Source organism: Macrosteles quadrilineatus, unplaced genomic scaffold (assembly GCF_028750875.1).
Source record: "Macrosteles quadrilineatus isolate MER2022 unplaced genomic scaffold, UCM_ALF_1.0 Scaffold_4__1_contigs__length_99947679, whole genome shotgun sequence".
Taxonomy (NCBI): Eukaryota; Metazoa; Arthropoda; class Insecta; order Hemiptera; family Cicadellidae; genus Macrosteles; species Macrosteles quadrilineatus.
This window is the reverse complement of record NW_026542597.1, coordinates 27,133,793-27,147,439: the sequence shown is the minus strand read 5'-3', so window position 1 is coordinate 27,147,439 and position 13,647 is coordinate 27,133,793. Positions and strand designations below refer to the sequence as shown.

Here is a 13,647-nt window from a genome sequence, read left to right as displayed (position 1 = left end):
TAATGTCCTCGACGTTCTAGGATTAGTCTGAGGTAATGTTAAAACTGTTCCGGGCCAAAAGAACCTAGGATGTGAAGGTAGGACATAACAAACTGTGATTGCAATTACTGATCCAATATTAAGTAATTCGGTAATATATTTCAATGTAAAATCAGTTTTAACTCAAACGGGAAGTCTAAAGAGAGACTTAGCCAAGATTTTACGAGTTATGTCTAGTATTAATTATGTTCAGGGAGAGATAATGTTCTCTAAGTAGTTTCAACACAATGGTGGTAACTTGTCATAACCAGACTCAAGTAACTAATGTTGTCTAGTAACTAACATTAACCAACCATAACGTTGCTCTGACCTCATTGCGTAAAGGTATGATTGTAGACTTATAAACCTGCAAACTGTATTTTTAATTGTGCATGCAATCTTAACTGTATTATCTTGAACATGTTTTAAAGTTGGACAATCTATATATTAATAGGCAAGCATGTTTCTTTAAAACCTTTTTTCTCAGCTCGTGTGCATTTCAGGGAAAATCTATGCATACTCTTAGAAATATATTTTCCTGTAGATGTACAGAATCCCTTTATAGGCTCATAAATGAGAAAACAAAATTAATTCAAAGTGTTATAAATATTTACATGGGCCCTCATGGGTTGCTATGCTGGTGACGAAATAACAATGAAATATAAACGGAAAATCAAAACAAATGAAGAAGTTTCAATCACATATATTTATTTACAGCTTGGGTTGAAAATAGAGAAATCTGTACATTAAATATTTTTGGTCGAGTTTTCAACCACTGGACAACCTCTAATATTAATAAATGTTTAATTATATCATTGAGTATAAACCTAACTGGTTTATATATACTGGTTATGTCTAAACTCAATGATTATATATAGATTTTTTTCTATTTCAATTATTTTTCCCCAAACAATACGTATGTTCTGAATACGGAAAGTAAAAATTAACAAAGTACCGCAACATAATCTTTCAAACAAAAAACATAACTATTGGTTATGCTTTAATCACTTATTTATTTATTTATTTATTTATTTTATTTTCAATGCTACAAAACAGCACATGCCAATTACTTTGTAGCATTAATCAAATAACAGGAATGTTAACATGGTATTACAATTAATAATAAACACAACTAGGGAAAAATGTCCGTCTTCAATGGTGACAGTTTCACTCAAACTATAAATAAAAGAATATAAATTATAAATAAGAATATAAATAAGAATGACAATATAACATTTAAATATACAGTAACAAGAGAATTTATACTAACTAAAATAATACTGATGGCCATGAATCAATTATAATAAATATGCAATAGATATAATATAAATATATAACAAATAAATATGTACTATTTAGAAAAATTATAAATTAAAGTTGATAAGAAAGTTTGAATTTATTTAACAAACAGACATTTAACATTTTTAGTGATAAGTGAAATATATCAAACTGATATGCATTACAAGTGCGAGACATTATATTTAGTGGAGAATTGAATCCAAGATTGGTACGAGAGTAACGAGGGGTAAATACAAGAGTGCTGCGTGAATTGTGTCGTGGAACGTGAAAATTGATTTGATTTATGTAAACCAATAGCTACTATTTAAAGTTAGATAAGGTTAATATTAATTGAAAGTACATTATTGGCTACATTGTTGGCTACATTAATATGATAAAAAAAAAAACAATTGAAAGATAAGTACGGCAAAGATGAGTAATAATGTAAATTGCTATAAATTGTTGTATTTTAATAGTAATTCATCATGGCATTTGTTTATCGATAGATTCTATTGCAGGTGATAAAATATAGCAAAGTTTACCTTCCCTGCATAAATTGAAAGTAAGTTTATTTATTTCATATAGTTATTTAGAATAAAACGAATTATAGCAAAAACTGATACGAAACATACGAAGAAGTGTATGAAGAGGTGTGGTAAGAAGTGTAATATTATTTAGATAGAAAATAAATGTTTTAGTTAAAGATTTCACATCAAAGTTCTAGTTTTGTATGTTGTAGTATGAGATTAACTTAGTTGGATTGTGTTTGTAACTTACTTTCCTCAAGTGTTTGCGATGGTTTACTCTTTGGTTTCAACTCTTAACTCGTGTGTCTCAAACCATCTCAAACACATACCAATGTTAATCCCAACTGATGTTATTTGTTGTTTTCATGTATTTTTTATGATTAAATATTGTATTAACCAGATATGTTTTTTCTAAAATATTTATTATCCAAGCCAACATAAAATCATATTTATCTTGGATAGGTTTACAAATAGATTATCATTGAACCATTGTGATTGCGAGTAAAACATACTTAACACTAAGAATATATGTGCAAAAAGTGGTTGATATAATTAAAAAATTAAATAAGAAAAAGATAAGAGTTTATCTAAATTGCTAATAGTCCTGCCAAATCGCTACAAAAAATACGATATTTATCTCAAACTAAAGAATATCAAAACAACTTAAATTTTACCAATTCAAAACTAAAGTGTCAAAATTGCACGTACACTTTTTATATCTATACTTGGTAGATTTAGTTGATACCACGAATGTTAGAACAGAAACCTGTATAGATCATCATAAACAAATAGACTGGCCCGAATCCTATACTAATAACATTAACATATGGTTTAGACAGTTCCATGCAATGCTAAATAATGTTTTCTTTTGGGACAGTAAGATAATTTGTTTATGTTTATGATCCATACTGTGTCTGTTCTAGTAGGCCATTCATAGTCGATACTACATTACATTTTGCAATATGTTATCGTTTCGTATACACATGTCTACAACGTTGTACATAGTTTATTCAGTGTTTATGATTGGCGGGTGAGATAGGTTAGGGTTGAGTGAACTCTAGCCAGGCAGTCTGCCAACCTGAACCTCTTTGTGAAACAAATGATGACGTCATTTAACCAGTGCAGCCAACTGTAAACAAGAATTCGCCAAACCCTCCCTTGTGACTCTGGCTTAATTTTTAACTTGAATTTACTTTCCTCAGACACAGTCTTGATTTTTTTTGGCGAACAATATTGTATGGCTTTAATCATCAAAATAATTTCACATCAAGTTTGATTCTTTTACATTGTAGCCTTGTCACTTAACATGTCATGTTTCTTTATTTTTTTAGATGTTTTCCTTGCATTGATTGATACTAAAAACTATTGATACGTGTTACGTGTTTGTATTAAATAGGTTGGCAAACGTATAAACGACTTTTTTCAATTGATTACTTATTTGTTTTAGTTTCACCATATAACTCATGACCTTCTATATAATTCTAGTTAAGTTTTCGCCTCAATTTCCGGAAGCGGAAGAGCGTCGCGGTGATCAAGTTACGTCTTGCTAATTCAGTTTTCCCGCCTTCTCACCCAATCTTAACGTCTACTTTACTGTAAGATCATCCTTGGTTATGTTACACAGCAGCTAATTTTACATCATATCAAATATTTAGAGATTATTATATTGAGTTGATCAACTAAAATATTTCACAATAATTTTACTCGTGAATCCGGTCCAATGAGGGATGGATAAAATTGAAATTCTCCAATAAAAATGACTCTGTAAAATGCCATAAATGACCAATTAATGGTATCATAAATTTAACGTGTACGTTTTCAGTAAATTTCCTCCCGCTTTGAAAATATGTTACTAAATACTTTCACATGAAACGGTGACCATAAGAATATAGGTATATTAGGCCAAGAAGGAGATGAGTGTAGTACGATTTAAGACTCATACAGTATTTATAAAATGAATGTGGGAATCTCTAGTATGCGCAACTGTATCTGACTATCACTAGTTGGTTGCTTAAATATTTAGAGAAGAAATTATGTTAAACACAATTATTTGGACGTTGAAAATCCTGTTAAGGAGTTTGTTTTTATCATAAATTAAGGGAATAAACAAGGACAAGGACTAGGTTTCTCCCCCTTCAATCTATGTTTTTATACTCCGTAATGTCACCTATATTCTTCACACTTAACCAGCGTTCAGAGACCATGAGTTAATGTTTATTTCGTAGGTACACATACAGGTGCAACTGAACTACAAGGGTAGACTTTCGTATCTGTTGGCACAAACAACCGAATGAAAATATCGATTATTCGATTGTTTCATTCGATGTATAGTATGGTTATTTATGTTAGGTTATCCTTACCTAACTAACCAAACGATACATCGAACAATCGATATATCGATCGATATTTTCATTTGGTTGTTTGTGCCAACAGATACAGAAGTCTACCCAACTTCAGTACTGGAATGTACAGTTACAGTCACCCCTACACCTTACAGTTTTACAGAGTTGCAGTTTTAAACAAAGACAAGTTTTTTCACAAAAACACTGACACTGTCAGACTACTGTACTTTAATTGCCACTAAAGTTAGAATACAATAAAATAATGCCCCCGCCGCAGCAAACCTGACGCCTAAGCGAATTTCCATTTGGCTGAATTGATTTTCAATTGATCTATTTAAATAACATTAGGTTTAACGAGTACCTAGGTTTGCTGCTACAAGGAAACTAATAAAGTGTGTGTTTTAAGTAAAATAATTATTGCTTAGTATAAAATGAATATATTTGCCAAGTTTGATCAAAATATATCCATAAACAAGCAAACTACAACATTTTACAATATTCTCCATAAGAATAACATGAGAATTTTAAATTTACCATTTCTTTAGTTTTCTCCGTAACCAATAACCGTACAAAAACACTTTGATATACTGAATTGTTTGTTTTTTTAAGCTCTTTAAGAAGGTTTAGAGAAAAATTGGGAAATTTTGTGTTTTGAGGGTCAAAAGTGAGAAAAACCAATTTTTACCCCATAAAACCCCCCATAAAACCCTGTTCCCATGGTCCGATCATGCTGGATTGCGAACTCATTCAAGTTTATCCCGCCTTACACCTTCAAACCAAATTTCATCAAAATCGGATAAAAATTACTCAAGTTATCGTGTTCACGGACACACACACACACACACATATATATATATATATATCTATATATATACATATATAAAAATTTGAACGAGTGGTGTTTTTGGCCTCTGGGGACATCAAAATGAAAAAGTAAATCGGTCCCGGGCCTAAGTCTTACCATGAGACCTACGGTAATAGCTACTTCCTTATAGGGAAATTCGCTAAAAACGCATTTTAATACTACTGTATACATTTTAGTTAAAAATTTCTAGTTTAAATTGAACAAACTCATCACGGTTTTGGCTAGATGTCCGAGGCGTGATATCGCGAAATAAGATTTGCCAGATAAGCGTTTTTGGGAATTTCTTTTGTGTATCCGTGACAGCACAGCCTGGTTTTGGCTGATTTACAGGTTAGGAAATTTATCTTACGTTGTTTTTACTCAATATCCAAGAGGACTTTTCTTTTTGAAAATCGGTATTGGCTTGTGAAAGTAGTGTAATTTGATATTGGGCCAATCATTATACATACAATTATGTACATTACATACAATTCATCACAATTTTATGATAATCGTAACATTAATATTATTGTGTAATTTATTGATTTTTAAAAGACAAATTTAAGTTATGTAACGATGTGTGAGGCAGGGTAAATGCCGTTATAAAGTGTGACGTAGATAAAATCTCTGTTGTATTATGACGTATTGTTTGTTAATGTTTTGAAAAACACTTGGTGGTTAATGCGTTAACGAGTAAGTGTTAATGAATCAACATATTCAAATATCTATTAGATTTGAATCTAATAGATATTTGAATATGTTGATTCATTAATGGATAACCAATAATAGATACTAGAACTATAATAGACTAAAAAAGAACTATTATACAACATCTATACAAACAAATAAAATTATTTTTACTTTATACCCATTTACTAATTTACTATATAAATAGTACAGTATATCGAGCGAGTAAGAATTGTTTTCGTAATAACTTTTGATACTTACTTGATACTTGGAGAATTCCCATTGGTATCGCATCAGCGACGTGGTCGTCAGGTTTTTATACTTTTCTTGCTTTTAATTAATATAAAATTGATTCATTTCCTCTTCATGCACATGGCCTAGACATATATTTCTTCAACACTGTAGTAGGCCGCTTGACTTAAAAATGTTTTAAGCAGGTTCTTGAATTTGTTGATAGAAGGCTCTTGCGTAATGTACTGAGGCAATTTATTGTAAATCTTTATACTATTGAAGTAAGGGCTCTTGCTTGCAAGGGTGGAATTTACTTGTGGTACATGAGGATTTGTTGCTCTTCTTGTATTGTAATTGTGGACCATGCTGTTAGTTACAAAAATATTAGGATTCTTCTTAACGAGCAATGCAGATTCCAATATAAAGAGAGACGGAAGTGTTAGAATGTTCAGTTCTTGGAACAGAGGTCTACAGTGTGTCCGTCTATGGACTCCACATATTCTTCTAATCGCACGTTTTTGAAGGATGAAGATACGTTTTGCCTCACTACAACTTCCCCAAAATACCAAACCATATGAAACTATGCTATGAAAGCAGCCATAGTAAACCTTAAGGAGAATCTCGATGTCAACCAGCTTTTGTAGTCTAAACAGCAGGTAGGTGACAGATGACAGTCTGGGTGCTATTGCATCGACATGTGTTCCCCAATTTAGGTTCTCCGTAATGTGTAGACCCAAGTATTTGGTTTCACTACAAGTTTCAAGAGGCACCCCGTCCAAGGTCAATATCGGAGGTGGTTCAGGCTTCTTCCTGTTATAAAACTCCATTAATTTGGTTTTACTAGAATTTAGGACCAGATGATTTTTGCTACACCAAGTTGACATTTCAAGTAAGCCAGTTTGGGTGTTTTCAATTGTGACGTTTCGATTTGGGCTTGGGATTAGGTGACAGGCGTCATCAGCAAAAAGCCATAAATTTCCAGAAGATATGGAGCCAGGCAAGTCATTCACATATAACAGGAATAGGATGGGCCCAAGGTTTGATCCCTGGGGGACACCGATGTTCAGAGCTTTTATTTCCAGTTGGATGAAAATATTCAAAAAACAGTCGTTTTCGAAGTGGTTGTTGTATTTTTTCCAATTTTTAAAACATTTTGTATGTAGTTGCTAACCAATCTTTAAGCCTTTTTCATTATTTTTAAATTTTGACTTTTAATGTTTCTTTTCCAATAAAACTCATAAAATAACGTAGAAATCAGATTTTTTTAAACGGCTCTAACGGAATGTGGTACCTTATAGTCATATAAATTCGTACAAAACATCAAAACTCCAAACGCTGTAGAAATAACTGTTTAAAAGTGATCATAATATTTGAGATTTCCCCATAAAACATATAGTTTACCCCTTCGTTTACCCAGGACAGTCTAAAGGGAGAAAGAAAATTACAGTTTGCTGATACGTTTATTTATCAATGAATCAATAAACGTTTATTTATCGTGTGCTTAATCTCTTACGATATTCGGATGTTTTCGTCATTCAAGTACGTCACAGCAATTAGCAATGACGTGCGACTATCAAGGAGACTCTTCATTGGTCCTTATTAATATTCAACATTTTCTGCGAGTATTCAGTCGTTAAAAGACACATACATGAATAAGCTCTTAGTTTAATGCAGTACGAAATTCACCAACTAACTCTTTGCCAGAGTCAAACTTTTGACATTATATCTACTTATAAAGTTTATATTATGACGGTTAATAGAAATAACAGCTCAATAGTGTGTTTAGGTTAGTTTTAACTATTACTGAAGAAATATACTTTGCGTTCGTATATTTAAAACAATCCATGTAAACAAGAAAAACTTTATCTAAAGGAGACTTGCCGATTTTTAATAACTTCAAGTAACTTTAAGTAAGTTCTTCAAGTGTATGTTGTGGGTAGTTCCATGAAGGTTTCATGTTGTTAGGTATTATTTGTAAGAATATAAGTTTTCAAATTTTTTTAAACAATTAAACAACAGATTTAAATTGTTAAAACTAGTAAATACTAGGAATCAAAAATTATCTGGTATTTCATTGTGATAATCAAGCCGTTATATTTGTAGTATTAGACAAATTAGTAGTGTTAGTATTAAACTACTTTGATAATCAAAATACTTTTTTGAAATTAATATTTAAAAACAGGCAAGTGTAACCAAAAAACAATTTTAAAAGTCTTGCCTGAACGAACTGTGTCACTTTCTTACACTTGGTTGAGCAATAATTGTAATTTAAAGGCCTAGCATCTTAGTATTAACGAGCAAAAATTAAAATGGCGTTTCAGAAAGATAAAAGTTACATAAAAAGCTACTTTCCTGTTGAAGGGAACACTCATAATTATCGAAGATTTTTTTCGATTTATCGACAGTTAATTTTTTGATATATCAATAAGTTATTAATAAACTTAAATTTATACATCGGCAATCGGTACGGTTTAAGTAGTGAACGTTTTTTCCTTTAACAAAAATCCTTTAATTTAATGTTATGCCTAGGTATTGTTTTAAAAACATACAGAATCAACACTTTATATTGTAAAAGATATGTAGGAGATTATAACAAAAACGTATCTAAATTAGAAATCAAGCTCCGATCTTACTTAGGCATAAATAAAATATATTGATTATGAAATTTCAGATTATATTGAAATGTTCTAAACTAACCTAACCGAAACAAACTTGCTGTAACATTTCAAAATTTAGTTTAATTACAGAAAGGGCATGTAAGGGAAAGAAATGTTACAGCAAGTTTGGTTAGGTAAGGTTAGTTTGGAACAGTTTCATTTCATAATTCATTTTGTCACTAAAATTATTGAATTGTTTGTTGATAATGAACAATATTTATCGTAATTCTTAGCCAATAGCCTATGTTTAAAATTTTCTAAATCTATACATGGGATCAAAAAATAAAATATCGATACATCGAAAAAATCATCAATAATCATGAATGTTCCCTTTAACAGGAAAGTACCCATAAAACGCTCATACATTCCTCAAATATATAACATCAGTCAGCTAAAAAGCTGCAATGAAGAGGAAGATCCTCGCAGTTAAGTTAATGTCTGTTCCAGTATGATGTATGTCAAGTTATTTGCCAAAGATGTTCGCCAGCACGATTTCTCATCCTCAGTAGTTCTTTGCCAAAACCCACGGAAGATAAAGATTAGGGCTGCCGCATGATATTTTTCAATGTCATATCATATAGTTTACTTGGTATCCAATTGTGTGGGGTTAGTTCCTTAGTTAAGAATGACAAATTGAAAATTTTTAGAGCAAAATAAATTATTTCCAAGTACAATCAAATATGTTTGGTCTTTTTGAACTCCAACCATCTTTAGTTTTCTTTTAATCTGTTCATATTCCGTATCCATATTCCCAGTTATATATTTTCAGCGTTTTAGCTGGGCCAAGAGAAGGCCTACAAACTGTTAATTATATTGTAACTGAACCGAACATTATTTAAAATCTGACACATGGCTAAACATCTGAGTATTTATTGGTAAAAGGTCAGGGAATGGAAAAATGTTCACTCCATTAAAGTTTAGATCATCGTTTGAACTGATCAGTCAAGTCATATGACGATATATCTTTTGTTTACTTTTTGCATTACAACTTGTATCCAGTCAATTTGAAGGAAAAACATAATTCTTTACAAATGTTCCTATACAGCCTACTCAACTCAGGTCTGCAATATTTTTCTTAGAATCAACAACTTTTACCTAAATATTTATGATCAAATAAACCTAAATATTTATGAAATATTCTGTTTATTTGAAACACTTAAATAATTATTGGATAAATTAGGTAATATTTTAAAGTTTATATTTATTATATTGTGAAATGATATTCCTTGACTCAGTGCGATATTATGTTACACTATACAAGACTCCAAAAAACTGTCTCAACTCTTTTTAATACGGTATACAAAGTTCTGTACTGGCACCATATTTATAATAGGGGTTTTTAGAATACTTTATGTAAACACGAGAATATAAAAATAATACTCAGAGAGTGATGGAAATACACAGAATACTAATGAGGGGTCGATGGACCAGCGCTTGCTTAATTTTGTGGCAAAACGTTTAACGTGTTTGAAAATTTTATATCAATGTGTTTCTACCTAAACAAAGTTTATAATCAAAGCTTATTAATTATTGATAAGTTAATGCTTAATTTAAAGCTAAAGCTAAAGTTAAAGCTTAGGTTAAAGCTTTAAGCTTAATTATTGACGAGTTAAACCCTTAATGTATAAACAATATAAGGTATAAGTAAGGAATCAGCACCACGTAGAAGTTAAAAAATCGCGTGGATAAAAAAAAAACTTATTATGTAATGATTTGTAATTTTTTTAAATGCAAAGTTGCTAACATAAGCGTTTTGAAGAAATACATTTTTTAAACAAATATTACGTCACCTTTCTAATCGCTGTTTATTTTTAGTGAGTGTCATCTGAATAGGCCTACCTGTTTTTCATAACCTTTTAAATTCACTAAAACTGCTTCTTAGGCTACTCCAATATAAACAAGTGAACTAGATCGAATCCATATGAGAATATTAGAGACACTAACAGTTAATTAACCTAAATGTTATATACCTCTAGTATTTGATTATTGGAAAGCTCATTTAGGTCTACTATTTTTATTAAAACGACCCTGATATTTACAGTTTCAGAAAATATACCCATCATTTCCAATAAATTTAAGTGTTGACCTTGGTGTTTTATGCTATTAAAGAACATGTGAGCAGTTTGATATACGTTAGTTCTGCCAAGCAGTGTCGCCAACTCATTTGTCATCGTACGTCAGGTTTTGCCAAAACCTTAACTTGTGCAGATAAAATTACCTAGGTGTTATTTATTGTTTTACCTACACCTGTTGTAAGGAATACATTCCTATAGCTCTTTACAAAGTATTAAATAAACTGTTATAGGTACGGTGCAATAGTTATACAAATATTGTTCTTATTGTAATTAAGTGTTTTAATATAATAATTGTTCATATTCCATGAACTAATTAAGAACTGATGAAACGATTAAAATGCATGCAAACCATTAATGTAGTTTCACCTTTTTAAATGTACCATAATATAAATTTGTTTCTCATACTTGTAGAGGTTCTTAATAATTTTCTCTATGTCAATAGTAATCTAATCTTTACTCGAAGTAGACATCTTACCGATTAGGTGACTAGTTTTAATGTATCTTAGTATTTAGGACTTGGGAAGTTATTTGTACAAAAACAATGGAATATGTATCATTTAATTTTTGTCCTTAGTATAATTTAGAAAACGATAGGTAATTAGATGGTTATGCAATCCATTTTCATGCGATTTATTTGTGGAAACGATTTCACAATAATAACACTGTTAATCAGCTGATTTGATGACAATGGGCAGTTCGCCTGTTTGTTGTTAAGTTATTGCGATATTTTTCAAGTGCTGCCACTACTAAATTAGTGTTATTTTTACATCTGATGTGTACTGTAATAGGAATTAGCTTTATGACCGTGATAAGACACTATTTTTATTGTAAACCATAATGTTTGAATACGAGGGCTACAATATATTTGTTTAGGCATATAATAGTATTAACGTGCTCAAAGGCATTTTTAAATGTATTAAATAAACCAGGTTTTTTTAATTGATCGTTTACAAAAAGCTGTTTTATAGTGGAATGGGACAAGTAATACAGCTTATCGTTGAAGTTGGTGTTTGCTTACTAATTGTACACTGTTTATATACATGTGAAATTATTTTATTTTCATGCCATGCCAAAACACTAATTGGATTGTCTTTTCAAGTCCCATATTATAGATGATGTATTTTTAAGATGCATGTTTTCTCCACTCGTTGGATTACATAAAATCCTGTCCTTGATTTTATGTAGACGAAAACTGTGATTGAGATATTAAATCTGTTACGCCGGAAACGGGTTTTAACGATGCCACATGATTATATAATTAACTACTAACGAGTGCGTTACTGTCCCTGTTTGTTGTAACGTGGAAACCCAAGTTACGAGTATTAGTTATCCTTGAATTACTCCATGTGGGAAGTAACATTATTCTTCGAACAATACTTCTTGATTAAGGACAAATATAAATGTAAGCAACGACAATCGTGTATCTAATGGCAACCACAATCTTGCAATAACTTCACAGTTTGCTTAAATTACGGTACTTCAACCAAATGTTTGTATTATTTTATCACTCCGTTCTTGATTGACATACACTACTAATAAAATAACCCCGCAGCAGTAAACCTGCAAATTAGGCGAATTTTAAATTACACGATTGTATTTTCAATTCAATCTTTTTAAATAACATTAGGTTTAACTTGCTGCCCTAGGGAGGTTAATCAAGTGTGTTTTAGTACAATTTTAATAGCTTAGTATAAAATAAATCGATTTGCCAAGTTTTATTCAAATTCATATCTAAACAAGGGAACTACAACAGTTATTTTATTCACCTTAAGAATAACATGGAAATTTAAAATTATTTACAACTTTTTTTAAGCTTCTCCGTAACCAAAAAACTTAAGAAACACATAAATAAACTACATCATAGGTTTTTTTCATGTCCATTTACTAGTCAATAATAAACAAACGTTCAAATACTCACAACACTAGGTTGAAGTTGAACATACAAACATCCTTAGCTGCAGATGTCGATGAACACGTTATAAGTTATATATGCGTGTATAACTGCGCTGGTATATACACACACACACACACACACACACACACATCCTGGTACATTCATGAATAATCATGACTTTGCCATGTCAGATGCACCATTTGTTGTCCCATTCTGGGTTTGCTCAATTATGCAAGCATTGACCAAAAATCCAACATCCCTAAATATTTTAACTCTGGTTGACTGTCGAAACTGGTTGACTCCTAAATTTTTTACTATTTTTTGATAATTTTTAGTGTACTACAAATGGTAAAATTGTACTGAAGAGGGTGTACAAACCACTTAAACTATATAAACTGAATAATCATCGAGTAATAATTATCATTTAATATTTTGGTTTGATAAATTCATAATTTTGAATCTCATAAGAATTACTGCCAAACGCTTAAAAGTGCTGTAAATAATATGTTTTGCGTAAGTTTAATTACGATTTAATTTTTATGAGGCTAAGTTCACATTTCCTTAATATAATATCATTTTTCGGTAAAACGCACTATTATTCACAACTATTCTCTGTTTAAAATCAAAGACGAGGATCAAAACCGAAAATAAAATCATTAATTTTAAAATTCATATTTTATCTAATAATATTGAAATAATTTCAATGTTCAACACGATCGATGTGCATGCAATAGTAGATTTTTAAAGACAAAATGACGCTTTTTTATTCTAAAGACAAAGAAAACCCGACTACTAGAAACGCTAAGACTAATATAGTTAGTCAAGCTGTAGTAATTTAATTTCCAATCTCTCGTGAAACAAGACTTGCAACTTTACTGTTGGATTAAACGCTAAAGTAATCAACTTTATCGCATCGTAAATGTCCCTAGAGATTTGTAATTACGATCAGGTATCACAGTAAAGGAACTAAAATTTAAAATTCTCAGAATTCATGTTGTTATAATTGACTAAAAATCAGTTTTGATTTATTCTGTTTTTTGAGGACTTACATGATATGTTGCAAACACAAAATATAAGGCCGTGAATTATAATTG

The 13,647-nt window shown here is 30.8% G+C and overlaps 1 protein-coding gene across 1 annotated transcript in view; it reads left to right on the top strand.

Annotated features, from left to right (window-relative positions):
* LOC128991511 (adenylyl cyclase 78C-like) overlaps positions 1–13,647 on the top strand; it is a 178,129-nt gene that overhangs the window by 83,280 nt on the left and 81,202 nt on the right. The gene's annotated exons all lie outside the window — the stretch shown is intronic.